This window comes from Cryptomeria japonica, chromosome 7 (genome assembly GCF_030272615.1).
Source record: "Cryptomeria japonica chromosome 7, Sugi_1.0, whole genome shotgun sequence".
In the NCBI taxonomy this organism is placed as follows: Eukaryota; Viridiplantae; Streptophyta; class Pinopsida; order Cupressales; family Cupressaceae; genus Cryptomeria; species Cryptomeria japonica.
Genome location: NC_081411.1, coordinates 653956236 through 653975005, shown reverse-complemented (window position 1 = coordinate 653975005; position 18770 = coordinate 653956236). Strand labels below are relative to the sequence as shown.

The following is an 18770-nucleotide window of genomic DNA, read 5'->3' as shown; positions in this document are numbered from 1 at the left end:
CTCTTTTCCCCATTTTTGGGGAAAATATCTTATTTTAGGTGGCTTTGCCCAAAATGGGCATGTGTCCCTAAGGACACATGGGACACATGTCACCTCCTTCCCTCTAGTTGAGCCACTTGTCCCCTTTGAGGACAAGTGTCTCCTCTTCACACCCCCTCTCCTTCCTCCCATCCTCTATATAAACCCTCCATTTCCTATGCAAAGGATCCACCTTCATACAATCATATTGTCACTCTGTCGGAATCATTACTCACTCCCATATTTACATTATCACATCCATTATCATTTTCATCAACAATCATGGAGCATAATCAAACATCCGTTGACGTCATGAGCACACATCAAATCTTGGAATAATCGAATCAAAGCGAGGATATTGGTTTGCATTGCTTGTCATTTGTATTCTTCGTTTTGATTTTAATATTATTATCTCGAAGTGTTGAGTTAAATGGCTTGTTTGGTTGTTTTCTTCGTTATTTCAATCGTTTAGTTTAGCACACACATTTTCCCCTCACACAATTAGAAGTGCAGATCTAATTTGAATGATAAGGCGAACAATGAGGAATATGACCCTTAAAATGAGTCTCTCTTTTCAAAGGGATGTGTCTCCTTAATAAATTGTGAAAGTATAAATGGAACCATCAAGAAGATTAATTGATTCATTCAAGGGAGCATCGAATTTCATAACCTATTTTAGAATTAATAAAGAGAGGAAGCCAACAGACTTGATAATAGTAAGGGAAAGATATAGGACAATCCCAAAAGGGGACATTACAATTGGTATCAGAGCACCATTCTTGTCAACCTGAGGGACAGAGGATAGTTGATGCAACCTATCCAAAGGGCTCAAAGGGCCTTGGATGAGAAAGGAAGAAACTTGCATCCACCAACAACGCAATGAGCGAACAAATGGTCAACGAATTGAGGACCTTCATGGGAGAAAAAGGGTAGGGTTAGGCCCTCCTTCTGGCTCTAAATGGCTTATGAGCAACAAGGTGGGATTAGGCCCCCTTCCCATCTCATGGGAGTAGAAAGGTGAGTTAGGCCCTCTTTCTAGCTCTAAATGGCTTATGAGTAGCAAGGTGGGGTTAGGCTCCCTTCCTGTCTCATGGGAGCAGAAAGGCAAGGATAGGCCCTCTTTTTGGCTCTAAATGGCTTATGGGCAGCAAGGTGGGTTAGGCTACCTTCTCGACTCATGGGAGCAAAAAGGCAGGGTTAGGCCCTCTTTTTGGCTCTATGTGGCTTATAAACAACAAGGTGGGATTAGGCCCCCTTACTAGCTCATGGGAGTAGTAAGGTGGGATTAGGCCCCCTTCTTAGCCCCTAACAAACCTTTTGATGCACTTGCCTTTTGCAGATCCAAAATCTTATTTCTTTCTTCTTTGATCCTACCAGTCTGCAGGGTAAAAATAAATCAATGGATGAATTTTAGTCAATGAGAAGGGATCTAACGATACGTGTATTTGCATGTATACTCTATGTTTGCATATACACATGTGTATACTTCATATTTTTATGTGTATGCTCTATGTTTGGTTCATACCTGATGTTTTCCAGTATGTCTACCCCAATGATTATTGTAAACATATTCCTATCATCATGAGATTTATGTTTTTGGTTGATCTTAAATATGAGAATAAATAAGAATTATTTAAGGTCATAGATGTGTGTCATGCTTCTAATTAATATATGGAAGACTCATCTTAATTCTTGAACCTTGCCAATTTCTAACTCTAGATTATGTTGTTGCGAGTTTTAGTTCAAATTTGCAACTTAGGGTAATACTAGGGTTACTAAAGCTAATTATATTATATGGAGTAACTAAGGATTACAAATATACAAAGGTTGATTTAAGATCCTTCATATTGGCAAAGAATTTGGTTGATAAGATTAAAATTGACATTGCTTGAGGACAAGCAATCTTGGGCGAGGTGGACTATAATGTCCCTTTTTTGAAATAAGATTTAAGAATAAATAATAATAATTGATATAAAATATAAAAAAATAAACAAACAAACAAATAAATAATAAAATATAATATACTATAATTAAAAGCTATTTAAGTTTAATGAAAAATCAAGAGGCATGATATAAAGAGTTGTGACTCCTTCAAACATGAGATATAAAAGGGAGAAGAGATCATTTTAAAGAGGACAAGGAGGAAGGAAAGAAAAGGAATGGAGAATAGTAATAAAGAAAAGTTAAATGGAAGAAGAAGGAATGGGAAGGAAACAAGGAAGTGATTCTGTCAAAAAGGCAGAAATAATGAAGGGTTGTGACTCTTTCAAAAGGTAATTGTAGACACCTAAAATTGTCATGTCTAATTAAATAAATATTTTTATTCATTTAATTATTTTAGCCTAATTCTTCTATTAATTAAATAATTATTTATTTATTTAATTAATTCATTTATCCTCTTCTAGCCTTGTTTCTCATTTAAATAAATACATTTATTTATTTAAATTACCCTTTTCCTAAATTAAATAAATATTTTATTTATTTAATTGATCTCACTTCTTCTATTAATTAAATAAATCTTTATTTATTTAATTAATTCATTAACCTTTTCTACCCATGACACATGTCATTCATCTCTTAATTCATACACTACCTACCCTTTCATTATTTTATTATTTTCTCTACCTACCCTCTTATCATAGCCGACCTCTTTTACACCTCTCAATCTTATCCCTCCATTTCTCATAGTGCCTTCTATATAAGGAGATGTTTCCTTCATTATCAAACTCTCACTATGCATTCAACCTCGACTACGCCTTTGAACTTTCATATGCGATCCTACTTACAACCACATTTTTGTTCTTTGTTGAGCTCCTGTGCACAAAAAACCTGAGAGCAAATATATCAAGCAAGATCAATGGAGATAGGAAGAATGGAGATCCAAACCCTATTGGACATGTGATGGTATAATCTTTGTGATTTCGTTTGATTTGCATTGTCTTAGGTAATCTTCATATGTTATGGTGGATCTTTGTTGTTGTTAGGCTAGGGTTTTGTGGTTGAATTCATTTAGTCTTTCAATATTGTTAATCCACTTTCACCATAAACATTTTGGCACACCCGTGGGACATGGATTTTTGTTAGATCTATGTTTTTTGCAGGTTTTTCTAACCCTATATTGTTGTTTTGTAAAACAATTTGGAGAATAACCTTGTGCAGCTAGGGTTTTGGACACAAGATCAAGATCTTCGAGAGATTTGATCATATCTCACAAACGGCTTGGAAATTTTGTACCAAATTGTGTTTGTAGGTTGAGGATAGTAGGAAAAGCTCTCAATCCAAAATTCAGAATTTTTGGAGCACATTTGCATTTTCCATGATTTTTTTATGAGTTTTCATAAAAAAATAAAATTTGAGAGCAAATTAGCGAATTTTTTGGATTTTATTACATTTTTGGAAATATCTCATAATTATACACAAGATCTGTTCTTTGTAATTTTAATTTTGATGCAAAATATTTCCCTAAAAATCGGATCTTTAAAAATTAGGGTTTTTTCTTATTTTGATCAGATCTCACAAACAGCTTCGAATTTTGGTATTAATTTTTTTTTGCAAGTCAAGAAAATTATCAAAGGTGTTCAGTAAAAATTTCAGATTTTTTTGATCAATTTTTTATTTTATATGAATTATTTATGATTTTTCATTAAAAATTAATTTTGAGAGAAAATTAGCGAATTTTTCAGATTTTCTTACATTTGTGGAAATCTCTTAGAATTATACATAGGATCTGTTCTTTGTGATTTTAAATTTGATGCAAAATCATTCCTCAAAAATCAGATCTTTGAAAATTAGGGTTTTACATTATTTTATTCATATCTCACAAACTGCTTGGATTTGTTGCGAAATTTTTTTTATGCAAGTTTGGAAGACCATCAGGACTCTCCAGTAAAAAATTCAAATTTATTGGATTGAGTTTGCATTTTATATGAATTTTTTATGATTTTTCATAAAAAAAATAATTTTTGGAGCAAATTAGCAAATTTTTTGGATTTTCTTACATTTCTGGAAATCTCTTGAAATTTTACAGGTGTTCTTTTTTTAATGATGAATCAGATCTTTGAATTGGTCAACAAAAAGCAAAATCATTTTGTTGAAGGCCCCTATTTTCACAAAGTCTTTTGGATCTAAAATTTACCTAACTTGTGTGCTTGCAGGAAGGGGTGATCATTTGAAACAAATCCAAACTACTAATGAATCTTTGTTGCAAGATCTTAGCAAGGGTTTTTGATCTTTCATTGTGTGCCTTGTTTTCATAGATTAGCAAACACTTCAATTGGTGCACTAAAATTGAACCATTGTCTTTTGTGTCTTGAGCAATAGGCTCTTTTTGTTTAATATTTAGAGGGTCTGTCTCCCCGTGTGGTCATTAGGAATACTAGTGAGGAGAGAACGACCCAAGTGGTAGCAAAAGAAAAGTCATCTTCTTCCAAACCACTATAAATAACTGCATTCATGGTGAAAACTATGGATAACATGTGCTGATTAGTTCATACCAACACTATGTCTCCCCATAAACCCATTTGATCAAATTTATTTGATCATTTGTAGGGCGTAACCCCTACCGGCTGGGAGCCTTCTGTATTTATAGAGCTGAAAGTGCCGCATGTATGGCCACACAAGCAGATGCCCTTACTAGCACCTTTTTGTTTTAGAAGCCAAAATCCTTCTAGTTGTTGGGGCAGGAGGTCGGACCTCTGGTAGCGGCCCACACACATACGATTCTTAGTAGAGATACAAAGTTCTCCACGGGGAGTTTTCGTGGGGACTGATGCTTGGCTGCCCCGAGCAGTGAGTGTCGAGGGTGGAGCCAGTAGGGTCAAGCATCTAAGTATCTTCTCTGAATAGCGTAGCCTCAGGGGAAACTCCATGTGGGATCAACAACTATTGTCCTGGCCAACCATAAGAATTGTGCTTGTCTTATTTTGAACTATCAAACATTCAAGACCAAACATTAAAACATTATGTCTTTTGTGTCTTCAAGTGTATGCAAAATAAATTTTACATCAAACAATACACTTTTCTTTGAGTCATTTTTGAGTCTAAACACTTGCAAACATTGAGTCTTCACCATCATTGTGTCCTCTTGTCACGAAAAACAGTCAAAAAAATTCAGATTTGGTCACAACAACAACTTCACAAATTGGAAAAATTTACAGTCCAACAAACAAGAGCAATCAGTTTCGGAATTCTTGAGCTTCCTAAGCTATCTCTTCAGGTTTTCATCTAGCATTCAACCTATCTTTGGTTCTCACAAAGTCCATCATTGCTTTACACCTTACATTGCATTCACATTTGTCTAAACTTGAGTCAAAAGGTCACTTGCTTGTCCTCATCATACTTTGTCAACACACTACATACAACAACATTTTGCTAAGTGTTCCCTCATCAATGTCTATCACCTTTGGGTCTCATTTGGTCTTACTTAGAGTCAAAGTCAACTTACCTCATCAAGAGAAATTATCATCTCTTTGGAAGTCACACCTACTCTACTACATACATACTTGGTCTTACACTTTGGACATTGCAAGTACACCTCAGATTCATTTACATTCCATCCAAACTCTTGGTCTTCCATACTCTTTCCATTTTCATCTAGTCTCACACATCTTGGTCAATACCTAGTTCATGGTTGAAACCCGTTCTCAAAAATCTAGGAGAGAAGCTAAAGAGGCTCAAGAGTCTGCAAACATGAGTTCCTATGAGTATGACAATGATATCTTTTTCAATTCTAATCATACTACATTACCTGACATGGATGCCTATAGAAACATTCCAAATATTGAGAACATGGACACTACAAACAACAATGATACACACAATGACAATATGGACAACATTTCAATACATTCAGCAGAAGTGGAAGACTCCATTATGGATCCCCGTTTCAATCGATTGGTTGAGGAAATAATGAGGAGGGATAGACAATATTTCTTACAAATGATGGCACAAAGTGGAGCCAAGATCCCTCATGATTTTGACATGTCTCAAATAATGGAAAATCGACCTTTGCAACAACCTCACCTCAACATGGATCAAAGGAGGCCTAATAGTGGAGGCAATAGAGGACCACATCTTGTGCCTGAATCACCATCATCTTTGTTTCAAAAACCAGAGGTCCCACATACACATGGTCAAGCATATGATACTCACCTTCGCAGACCATTATGGAAGTCTTATGCAGAAAAATATACTCAGTCACATACCAATGCTAAGGACCAACCACCAAAGCAATTGGATATCCAAAGGCATGCTCAAAATTTGGACACAAGGAAACCCCGTGTCAAATTTGGGGGCAGCACATTAGAACAAACTCATGACATAACTGTAGAGTATGGTATACATGGACAAAGCAGATATTCCATTCCTCAACATGACTCTATACCAAGTGGTCCATATACGCAACATCACTATAGACCTCCTCCATATGAACATGTGTATGATCAATATCATTCATATATGCAACATGCTCCTCCACACATTGGTTCAGGCATGGGGTATGGTCCAAGAAGTCCGTCTCCACTTAAGAATAATTTGGAACAACAAATCAAGGACTTAAAAAAGAAAATGGAGGACATAAACACACTGAAGCCAACTTACACAATGAGAGACATATGTCCTTATCCATTTGACAAGAGCATTTCAATGCCTCCTTTTCCTACACATTTCGTGAGGCCTAAGTTTGATAAGTATAGAGGAAAAGGGGATCCTAAGGCACATATAAGACAATTTTTCATAGCTTGCATTGAGGTAGCAGCAGAAGAGACATATTTGATGAGATTATTCCCACAGAGCTTAGGTGATCAAGCTATGGAATGGTTCTCCCAACTTCCACCTGGAATTAAGTCATGGGGTGACTTAGCAGAGGCATTTATCCAACATTTCTCCTACAACATAGAGACAGACATATCAGTCACTACTTTGTGCAACACCAAGCAAAAAGATGGAGAGTCTTTTTCATCATTTTTACAAAGATGGAGGAATCTAGCTAGCAGATGCTCTTGTGAAATTCCACAAAAACAAATGGTAGAGATGTTCACCCAGAATGTTAACAAAGATATTGGCTATGATCTAAGGAAAGCTTGTTTGTCCACCTTCAAGGACGTCATTGAAAAAGGATTAGCGACAGAAAAGGTCCTAATTGAGCAAGGAGTCATCAAAATATTCAAAGAAAACAGAGAGGACTTTAAGGGAAAAGATAAGCCAAGATTTTGGAACAAAAACAAGAACACAGTCAATGATGGTGTTGTTGATGCCAATACAGTGCGACCCAAAATCATTTTTTCGGGATTAAGCTCTACAAAAAATCAAGTGAATACTCAAACAACTTCTAGATCACGAAAGAAGTACACCCCATTGGGAGAACCACTTGAGTTAGTTTTCAAGAAGCTAGTGGCAAACAAAGTAATCACAATTCCAGATTTTCCTCCATATGAACCAAAGGTTAAACCAAATTGGTGGAATGATGATGAATATTGTGAATTTCATAAGAGAAAGGGTCATAAAACAGGAAATTGTCATTGACTGAAGAACATCATACAAGATCTTATTGATAGAGGTGACATTGAGATCGAGGGACACTCATCCAATCAAGAACATGAGATGTTTAAGGAACCATTCCCAAAACATGACAAAGGAAAAGTTGCAACCACAGATGACCAAACCAACTATACAAGAGCATCCTATAACTATGATTCAACTATCAATCACATTTCAATGGATAATTATGTCTCTACCATTATCATCAAGGACAAAACACCTAAGAATTCTACCCAAAGACCCAAGATTGTCCTAAAAGGCATTGGATCTTTTTTCAAACATACCTCTAAATATCATGTTACAACCCGTCAAGGTAAATTCACTTTGCAAGGTGCTCCAGCCAAAAACACCACTTCCTCATCAACCAAGCCTAAGTATGACCTTGTAGAACAGTTAGGGAAGACACTCGTGGTCATCTCCATCCTTGAGCTCCTACACATATCCCCCACACATAAAGCTATTCTTGACAAAATATTGAGAGACATTTCTGCTCCTACTGATCTGAACGTGGACCAGTTTCAAGCCATGGTGGGATACCTTTCCGTTCCACACTCCCTTACATTCACAGAAGCTGACGATGCCTCCGTGAGCCAGCCACATAATGCACCACTACACATTGAAGCCTTCATACACAAACATTGAATAAAACGAGTCCTGATAGATGGAGGAGAAGGTCTGAACATTTGTACATTGAGCACTATTAAACAATTGGGATATTCTGACAAAGTTGTAAATTCTACAAACAAAATTACCATCAAAGCATATGATGATGAAGAGCGTTCATCCAAAGGCACGGTCACCTTGCCTCTCCGAGTTGGGCCGGTTACAAAGGATGTGGTTTGTCAAGTCCTAGACCTCGATCTCACATACAACAAACTCTTGGGACACCCATGGATTCATGAAATGAGCGCAGTCCCATCTACATATCATCGATGCATCAAGTTTCCACACAATGGAGTTGAAGTGACCGTCAAAGCTGACCCAAATCCATTTATATATTACAATAACCTGCAAGATAGATCAGAAATAACAATTCCATCCAATCAAGAGGCTATTCCTTCATCAGCATATGTGGATCCAGAATCCTTGAAAGCTTCTACATCAAAACAAGTAGAGATCAAAGAAAAATTCAAGTTTAAAGATCTGGGATGTGGTGAGTATATCTTTCATGTTGATCAACTCCCACTATCTCCTAAGGTATTCAGTCAACAGGAACAGTCTACAAGCAACTTCCAATACCAAGGAATTGGGTGTGAACCACCTAGTGTTGTGGCTACTAAGTCTGAATGCAAATCTCCTCCAGTGGTGCAAGCACCTCTTGGTATCAATAGTCCTAAGAGTAGTTCCAACAAAGAATCTATTGAGTGTATCGCCAACCCTCTTGAGAACTCACATAGCCTTACCATTTCATCCACTCATTCCATTTCCATTCCTCTCCCAAACTTGGATCAACAAGAATTACAAAAGCCCTTATTCATTGGGGATCAAGAATCAAGCTTTGAAAAAATAAATCTAAAAGTCAAAACTAAAGAGAAGTCCTTTAGTACAAATCAAAATCAAAAGCTATTGAACTCTGAAAAAATCAAAGGCAAGGATAAAAATCCTATGAAGCAAAAAGAAAAAGAGTTGATCTCCCCTAATATCAAAATAACTGGGGGCAAAAGTTCTAAAATTTTAAGTCAAAAAGCATACTTGTTGATCCTAAGTCTCCATCATGCTATCCTACTTTCACTTCTTTTCGCAATCATAAGCCTTCATCATTCATTCACTTGTTCCGCACATCCTTTCCCTTCTGGTGATACATCATGGACCTTTAATGGAGCTTCCTTGAAGGACTTTGTTATCAGTGATGCCCAAACTTCTTTAGGTGACACGCATACGGGCCTGTGTAGTCCACACACTAGTAATTCTATCTCAGTTTCTTCATCAAGGAAGACAGTCACTCGAGATACACATCATTTAGTCAAGGAACGTTGCAGTTACAATCATAAGGTTAAGCCTCACACATTTGAGGTGGGTGCCTTGGTTCTCAGAGAAAATCCTAAAAATCAGCAAGACAGAGAGAAGAAGGGCAAATTCAAACCAAACTGGCTTGGTCCTTACATCATCACAACAGTTTATGGATCCGATGCATATCAGCTCTCAACCACAAAGGGTGAACCTTTGGAGGATCCTATCAACATCATGCACCTTTGCAGGTTTTACACATAGCTCTTCAGAATATCCTAATTCAAAAATACAAAAAAAATTCAAAAATACAAAAAAATCATAAAAACATAAAAAATCGTTACTTGGTGAAAACCTCGCAAACAGGCGCCTTGTGACACAAAAAAATAAAAATAAAAATTGAAAAACAGAAAAGCATTTCGTCCAACGGTGAAAACCACTTCGGTGGCGCCCTGGGCAAGTACCATGGTGAAAACCAGGTCACCGACGCCATGCATAGAGACATTGCTCGTCCCTCCTTCAGGATTCCATTTCATCCTTTCACTTTGCACACACTCACATCCTATTCATCCATAATAAACTTATCCACTCCCATCGTGGCTTGTTATTGATCTACCCAAGATTGGTTCGCCATTCATAATAAACATTCATTTTCATCCCTTTCCATCCATAATAAATCAGCTCCTATCTGTGGCTAAGGCAAATCCTACGTCTAGTAATGGGTGTGAAACTAAGAAGCATAACATGTTTTGAGGAGTACAGTTTCTTCCACTTTTCTTCAGTCTATCCGCACACAATCCGCAATAAAGCAACATCTGCATCACAGATTCGCAATAAAGTTTTGTCTTCTCTGCAATAAAGTATCAGTTTCAGATGAGACACAGCAGCAACAATGGACTTCAACAAATCAAATCTTTCAACAGACTCAGACAACATTATGGTTCAGTGCTATCTATCATTTTTGTGAAAGTAAACATTGTGACCACAATCAAATAAGACTTATACAAGTGACAAGAGACACTAAACTTGAGGACTACAATGGATGCTGGTGTCGAGTCTTGGTGTTATTTTGATTTTATCTTTTGGTGACATGTCTTTTAGCTTTTCCAGGATGTCTCTGACTAGAGATTCTATCTCCAGGATGTCTTTGACTAGAAAGGCGAGGATGGGGTATCGTCACCTATTTTTCTTTGTTGTTTATGGATTGTCTCTTAGTAATGCTATGACTTGTCCAAGGATATGAGGACACTGAGAGTCTAGTATGAACTGGGGCATTCCTTGTTTGCAACTGTCTTATCTCTATGCAAACGGGTACAATGACTTTCTGGGTCAAACATATGCCTCGATTGTCATAACCTATTTTGCCATAATAAAGCTCAATGATGATAACGCACAAGAAGCTCTTTTCACTTCCATATCTTCTATCTTCCATCCCCAATTCTTGATTGACTTCCATCATCCTTCTTGAGTCTGTGTAGCCCACTATCACATGACTGAGTATAATGACACGCCAAAAATATTTGCATTTCATGTAGTTTGCACCTGCATTACCATATATAAGCATTTCATACATACATATAGATATCACAATTGCATCACATCCTGCACAAAACACATGTTAGCACATTTTACATTCTCATCATGTAAATAGTTATCTGCAATATCATATTCATCTACATTTCATACATTCACATTTGCATCATGCATAACATATTAAAAACATAAAAGAACAAAAAAATTGCATTTCCTCATGTACATATTTGCATCCATATCATAAGCATCACATAGAAACATACATCACATAGGTACACATGCATATAGCTGCCGCAAAGATGAATCATCTCATATATCAAAAATCATAAGTGTCATGATACAATGATGTCAAAATACATATGGCTACATAGCCAACCCTCGTGTTGCCCTATTCGGACAGAGGAACCCACTGATCACTCCTCCTAACATTGCTGGTAGTGCCAGTCCTGTCGCTGTCATCATGTCCCATGCCACGTGTCTGGCCCTCATCTCCAGTCCCGGATCCTGGAACACTCGTCTCAGGGCCTCCCTGTCTCCATCTCGATCATAGGGTATCAACTCCCCATCGATCGGTATCCTCAATATCCTGTACACATCCTCCAAGGTGACTGTCATCTCACTCTTCGGCAAATGAAAAGTGCATGTCTCAGAATGCCACCTCTTAGCAAGCGCAGTCAGCAAACCCATGTTCGCCCGAAACTCAGGCACATACAGAATGTATCTCAAACCCATAACCTCAATAGCAGCCCTGTCCTCGAATGTCAACTCTGGTCGTAACCTCTGAGTCGATGGGAATCTCTCCCGTGACTTCAGCATAGGCAAGTACTCCTGCAGTCAAGCAAAGCAATCATGTCAATCAAAGTGACACTCATTGTTCATCACAAAGTGTTGCTATCTATCCTAGTGACACTCACTGTTCATCACAAAGTGTTGCTTCTATCCTAGTGGTACTCCCTGTTCATCACAAAGTACTACGTGTTTTGCACTCCCTGTTCATCACAAAGTGCTGCTCTTTTTTTTAGTACTCCCTATTCATCACAAAGTACTTTGTCTTGGTACTCCTTGTTCATCACAAAGTGCCTTAATCTATCTTATCCTAGGGCCTCTGCTTGAGTGTATCCTCTTAATTAATTTCCTAATTGGCAATGTATGTTCTATCACAGAATTGTCAATCCTGGCCCTATTTGCTATTTTAGTCTTCCTTAGAGGACCTTCTTGAGTGTATCCTCTCAGCAGCTTATCCAATCGACAGCGTATGTTCATCACAGAACTGTCGATTTAACCTAGGAGACATAAATGCACTTACATAAGGCACAAACGCGCCTAAGCGTTTTTCGACCTTGTTTGACATATTCTAAAATGCATTTATTGCGCTACCTAAGATGCATTAATGACAACATTTATTAGAACAAAGTACAAGGAGGTTTTGCGATACTTTTCGGCTCTCCTGCATCTGTTGGCCTCTGAAATCGGCGAACGCGATCAAATCTATGCACCAATGCCATCGCTGCTGACTGCTGCTGCTCTATTCTCTCTCTGCACTCTGATCTCTTGGATGTGTGGATGACAATGAGGATGTATTCCCCTCGTGGTCTAACTTATAGACTACCCTAGCCCTAGCCCTAGCCCTAGCCATCGTCTCCCGAGTCAGTCTTCTTTATCTCGTGACTCTGTCACTCTATCCTATCCGGTCAGTCCATTCTAGCCATTCTTTCTTATCGAGAGATTGTTTGCGATCTTTTCAGACATTTTCATTCAATCTCTCAAAGGGGCATATCATTCCCATCTTGGGGCAACTTTGTATCAGTTCATCTTATCTTCTTTGAAACAATGCAACAAGCTGCATTGTCTCAAAGAGGGGCAAAATGTAGACACCTAAAATTGTCATGTCTAATTAAATAAATATCTTTATTTATTTAATTATTTTAGCCTAATTCTTCTATTAATTAAATAAATCTTTATTTATTTAATTAATTCATTTATCCTCTTCTAGCCTTATTTCTCATTTAAATAAATACATTTATTTATTTAAATTACCCTTTTCCTAAATTAAATAAATATTTTATTTATTTAATTGATCCCACTTCTTCTATTAATTAAATAAATCTTTATTTATTTAATTAATTCATTAACCTTTTCTACCCATGACACATGTCATTCATCTCTTAATTCATACACTACCTACCCTTTCATTATTTTATTATTTTCTCTACCTACCCTCTAATCATAGCCGACCTCTTTTACACCTCTCAATCTTATCCCTCCATTTCTTATAGTGCCTTCTATATAAGGAGATGCTTCCTTCATTATCAAACTCTCACTATGCATTCAACCCCGACTACGCCTTTGAACTTTCATATGCGATCCTACTTGCAACCACATTTTTGTTCTTTGTTGAGCTCTTGTGCACATAAAACCTGAGAGCAAATATATCAAGCAAGATCAATGGAGATAGGAAGAATGGAGATCCAAACCTTATTGGACATGTGATGGTATAATCTTTGTGATTTCGTTTGATTTGCATTGTCTTAGGTAATCTTCATATGTTATGGTGGATCTTTGTTGTTGTTAGGTTAGGGTTTTGTGGTTGAATTCATTTAGTCTTTCAATATTGTTAAGAAGGAATGGGAAGGAAACAAGGAAGTGATTCTGTCAAAAAGGCAGAAATAATGAAGGGTTGTGACTCTTTCAAAAGGTAATAATTATGAAAGGTTGTGACTCTCTCAAAGGGCAGAAATAATGAAGAGGTGTGACTCCTCCTCACTTAAGATATAAGAGGGAAGACAAATTCAATTAGAGAGGATGAATAAAAGAGGAAGGGAATAAAAGGAAACAACATTTAATTTATAATCAAAAGTGCAAATCTGATTTGAATGATAAGGCAAGCAATGAGGAGATATGATCCTTAAAAAGGGTGTATCTTTTCAAAGGGATGTGTCTCCTCAATAAAGTATGAAAGTATAAATGGAACCATCAAGAAGATAAATCAATCCATTCAAGGGAGCATCAAACTTCATAATTGATTTCAGAATTAATAAAGAGAGGAAGCTAACAAAATTGATAATAGTAAGGGCAAGATCTAGGGCAATCCCAAAAGGGGACATTACATAATTATGTGCATAACAGAATCATAATCAAATATATGCATCACACCGTTAAATACACAACAAATAATATCATATAACACCATGCCACCACCAAATTATATCATATATACACATAAAATAATGTCTCGCCAATACATGTGTCATCATACAATTTTCTCAAAGGAGTTAGGAAAAAAGTACGTAAAGAATGAACTAGTACAAAATCCATGCCCCACTTTGGCTAAAACCCTCATCAAAACCCCTAAGAGGATGAACTTAGGGCTCTCCCACTAACATCAAGCCTACCCTACTTGACCAACCAAACCTGGTTGATCTAGTTGATATGAATGACACCCTCTAATCTACTAGAATAACCTACTAATATAAACCTCTATAGTACTTGACCTCCTAGGTCATTCTAAATGATTGATCCACCAAAGGCCCTATCCCCTTTCCAACCTACCTTGTAGAATCCCTCTTTGCTTCAATATGCTATAAATCACATTGGATCTATTGGAGTTGTACATTGGTTGCATCCCTCTCTCCCATGGCTACATCTCTCTTTGTTGTACACTATGCCTCTCTCCCCCCCATCCCTTACTCCATGTGCTTTGGCTATTGATAACTCTTTCCTCACTCTATCTAACTAGCTCGGCTATCCTCTCTAACCTCTCAATATCTAGAGTACCCTAAACCTAATCACGCTATGCCACTAGGATGTAGTGGATGTCCCTCTTCACCTATGTCTTGTCTAGATCCCCTCACAACCTATCCCAATCAACCTACATGTTGTCTCTTTCCAATGTTTGTTGGTTGTGCTCAACTCATTTACATCATCCCTCTCCTATTGATGAATTGATCCCACGCCAAAATCATGAGACCCACGCACACTAATACATCTCATCCATCCTCCTCCTCCTCTCCTCCCCCCTCCTCATCTCCCTCTCCCTCTCCCTACTCATGTACCTCCATCAAATCCTCCTCCTCATCCCTCACATCTTTGGATGGTCCTACCTCATCTTTCTCTCACACTTGTTGCTTTCTCCTCAATCCTCTATCTCTTATGTCTCCTCCACCCCTTCCTCTTGTTGCTACCTCTCCTTTAAGGACAGTAAATTGCATTGTCTTGTTCTTGACCCACCACATAGCAAAATCATTTGTAACCCTTGCATTTTCCACCTGTAGTTGTTGAACCCAAAGAACTATGGGTGCCCCATGCTAATCTATCTTCATTATGAAGCCATCCATTAGCATCCCTTGTGACCTAATCTCCCAAGTCACCCATTGTGGCATATCTAATCGTCCGTAGTTGACATACTCCTTAAACTAATGTAGCACTCTACCAAGCAAATATTAGTCAATTCCATGTGATCTACCCAACCAAGTAGTGTGTCCACTCAGTGTATGGAAGATGATTGTCATCTCTAACCATGCATCACAATCCCACCACGACCTCAAAATTACCCCTGTAATGTTATCAAGAGCCCATCTCCAATTTGTTAGGCCGCTCATTCAAGTATGTTGAATTGTGCTTGCATAGAGATAAATATATGGATGTCTTGTCTCCCTATCCCTATTAGCCATTGACCTATGCATAGAAATATGCTCCCATACCCATATATGCAACAATATGACCCCACATCCCAAGCTATGCCCTTCCCTATAGACAATCATGTGCATGTCTTTGTATAACTATGCTAACACGCAAGATCCTTGAGAATAGACCACTTGTATCCCAACATCCTCTCCAATACCCAAGCTCATCCAATAGAGAACCTTCATGATCTTTTATTCGGTACCAGCAATCTACAAATCAACCTTGTTATAAATAAGGGAAAAGGTGATTGTTGCAACTAAGTCCATCTCAATACCCTACACTAGCAAGTCATCCATCAAGAATATCTTCTCTAAGTACAACTCTCCTATCAACAATTTGTATTTGACAAGCTCCCCATAGATCAAAATTTGCAAAGTCCTCCATACATTCTCTAGGGTAATGGACATCTCCTCAATTACTAATAGGAAAGAGTTCTTCTCACTCTACCACCTCTCTAGGTGTGCGGTCATCATCACCCAAATGTGCTCGAATCTCAGACATAAAAACTAAATCATAACTTAGTGATAGATTATTTTCTTGTTAGTCGAATTGAGGAGCCTCTGATTCTTAGTTGGGATATGTAGGTATGACCAATTATATAGCTAGCTGACGAATAAAGGGGAGCTTTGGGTCTTGCCCTATAGTTGTGCCTTTGTTCAGTAGTTTCCTTTATAAGCTGAATTAAATAGTCTAAAGTATGGATTTAGTAAATAGTTCGTTGCGGTATAAGTTGTTTTGGCCAATCAAGGCTATGTAAAAGTCCTCATGGTGATTTTTTCCAATATAGAAGACCTAGTGTGAGATTCTGGAATTTTGATATGTTAGAATTGATAACTTCTTGTAATGGTGCGTAAGTTTTTGTGTAAGAAATAAGTATACTTGTTTATATGTGTTTGGTAAGAATGACCATCTGGACTTTACTAAGCAATGGATGAACTGTGAAAATCAGGGTGGTACTTTTGTTCACAGTTTTAAGTTGCACTGATGATAAAAGTTAAATTGGAATTTCAGTATATTATAATAATGCCATTAGAGATTTCAATGATGGAGATCCCTATAGTTTCTGATTGGGAAAAATACTGCAGCTTATTTCATCATTAATAAGAAAGGGTAATAAGTGTAAGGAATACCTTGCACTAAGGAAAGAGGTTCCTGAAGTTAAAGGTGCCTGTTAAATGAAGTTGCAGGTAAAGGTTATTTGCAGTCTTATGCATTTTTAAGGGTTGAGACTTTTTTAAAACAGAGGAATCAATTTCTGGTAGGATTTGTGCAGTAAACCTAAAAGGCCATACTATAACCTCTCTGCTGTAAGCATGCTCTGTTGTAATGGATTGCCTTCTTTCATGTAATTTATTGGCTTTGTTTGAAAAAAACCCCTCTGCTCATATTAGCTTCCTTTCAAAAGAGCTAGACTATTATATACATAGTTTTGAAAGGAATTTTATCTCACTTGACTATTGTTTAATGGCATGCCCGACTACTTCTTGTTAACCATATGGGAGAACTTTGTATTAACAGGCTCTAGGAATGTTCTGAGCATACTCTTCTAAAATACTTGCAAGCAAAGCTTGTAGTATTAATCTATGTTGGTTCAAAAAACCAAAGCCATAAATCCTTGTTGGGGTGTTGTCCAATAAGGGAATGAATTGGCTGACTAAAAGATCTCTAGGTGGGCAAAAATGTCATGTTAATATTCTGAATTCTGGTTGTGCATTTTTAGATCTTTTTCCTATGAAGTTGGAATCCTGCTAGGGTAAAGCATAGCAGTGATTGTGATTAACTATGATTTTCTCCATTGATTTCTTTAATGATCAAAAAGAAAATGAGTAGATGTAATATAAAATGAAAGGTGTCCATTCTTGATGATACACCTGTGTATGGTATTGTCATCTACAATAAAAGCCTTTGAACAGACAGAGATGGTCTGGGAGAACCTTCCTCTAGCATTGTTGCCTACCATGCTATGAAATCTGATAGTGTAATGAAATTTTAAATGGGTCTCTGTTCTAAGCTAAATATTGAACTAGGGCCATTGGTAAAAACATCCAAATGCTACAGCAGCAGATCATTTCTTGTTAAGAGTTAAAATAAATCTTATACTTTATATCATATAAACCGTGAATGCATATAGCCATGAGCTAAAATAGTTTCGTTAAAAGTAATAGAAGCCTACTTCTGCTGTATATACCCATGAATGTAAATGGCTCAATTAGACTGAAACCTTTCAAATACACAACAAATCTTCATTTATTAATTGAATTAGTGTTGTGGGGTGCGCCAGGCTTCTGCGGTAGTGCAATACAGAAGCGACGCTTGAAAGCTCTGGTAGCAAGCTACCGTTTGAACTTTCCCCCTCAAAAAATTAATTTAATATCGTGTGGTTCATTGAACCACGTATCAGATATTAAACTGATAAGAACAGATACTACACTTGATCTTAGCCAAAAGGCCGAGAAAGGTATGATTCAAAAATTTTCTCCTGTCGTTATTTATATTTGTATTTTCTTCCTTTTAATCTCTCCTGCTGCATGTGGGATAAGAGGCTTGGGAGTTTTTTCCTTTATTTATGCCATATAAGAGAGGTAACCCTAGATATGACTCGCATATATGTGTTTGCAACTTTCGTAGATTAAAAAAAAATATTGTGAATAGAATTTTTTTACAAAAACTCTTAAATTATAATGAAAATTTTTATATAAAGATTTTTGGAAAGATATTTTATTTTGTGTAATTTTGTTGAGAGTATTTTAAGTGACATTAATAAATATGATTGTATACATAAATTGAACTATAATCATGCTTGTTTTTTTATTAGATTAAAGATCATATTATTTTGTGTAATTTTGTTGAGAGGTACTTTAAGTGACATTAATAAATATGATTGTATACATAAAAATGTTGAAATATAATCATACTTGTTTTTTTATTGGATTAAAGATTATATTACTTTGTGTAATTTTGTTGAGAGGCATTCTAAGTCACATTAATAAATATGATTGTATACATAAGAATATTGACATATAATCATTTTTTTTTTTTATTGGATTAAAGAT

The 18770-nt window shown here is 36.8% G+C and overlaps 1 non-coding gene across 1 annotated transcript; it reads right to left on the bottom strand.

The window, feature by feature from the left end:
• Positions 1 to 17984: 17984 nt before the first annotated feature.
• Positions 17985 to 18179, bottom strand: LOC131071225 (U2 spliceosomal RNA). The gene has a single exon (XR_009112489.2). It is a non-coding gene; the product is annotated as a U2 spliceosomal RNA (small nuclear RNA).
• Between the last annotated feature and the right edge of the window lie 591 nt (positions 18180 to 18770).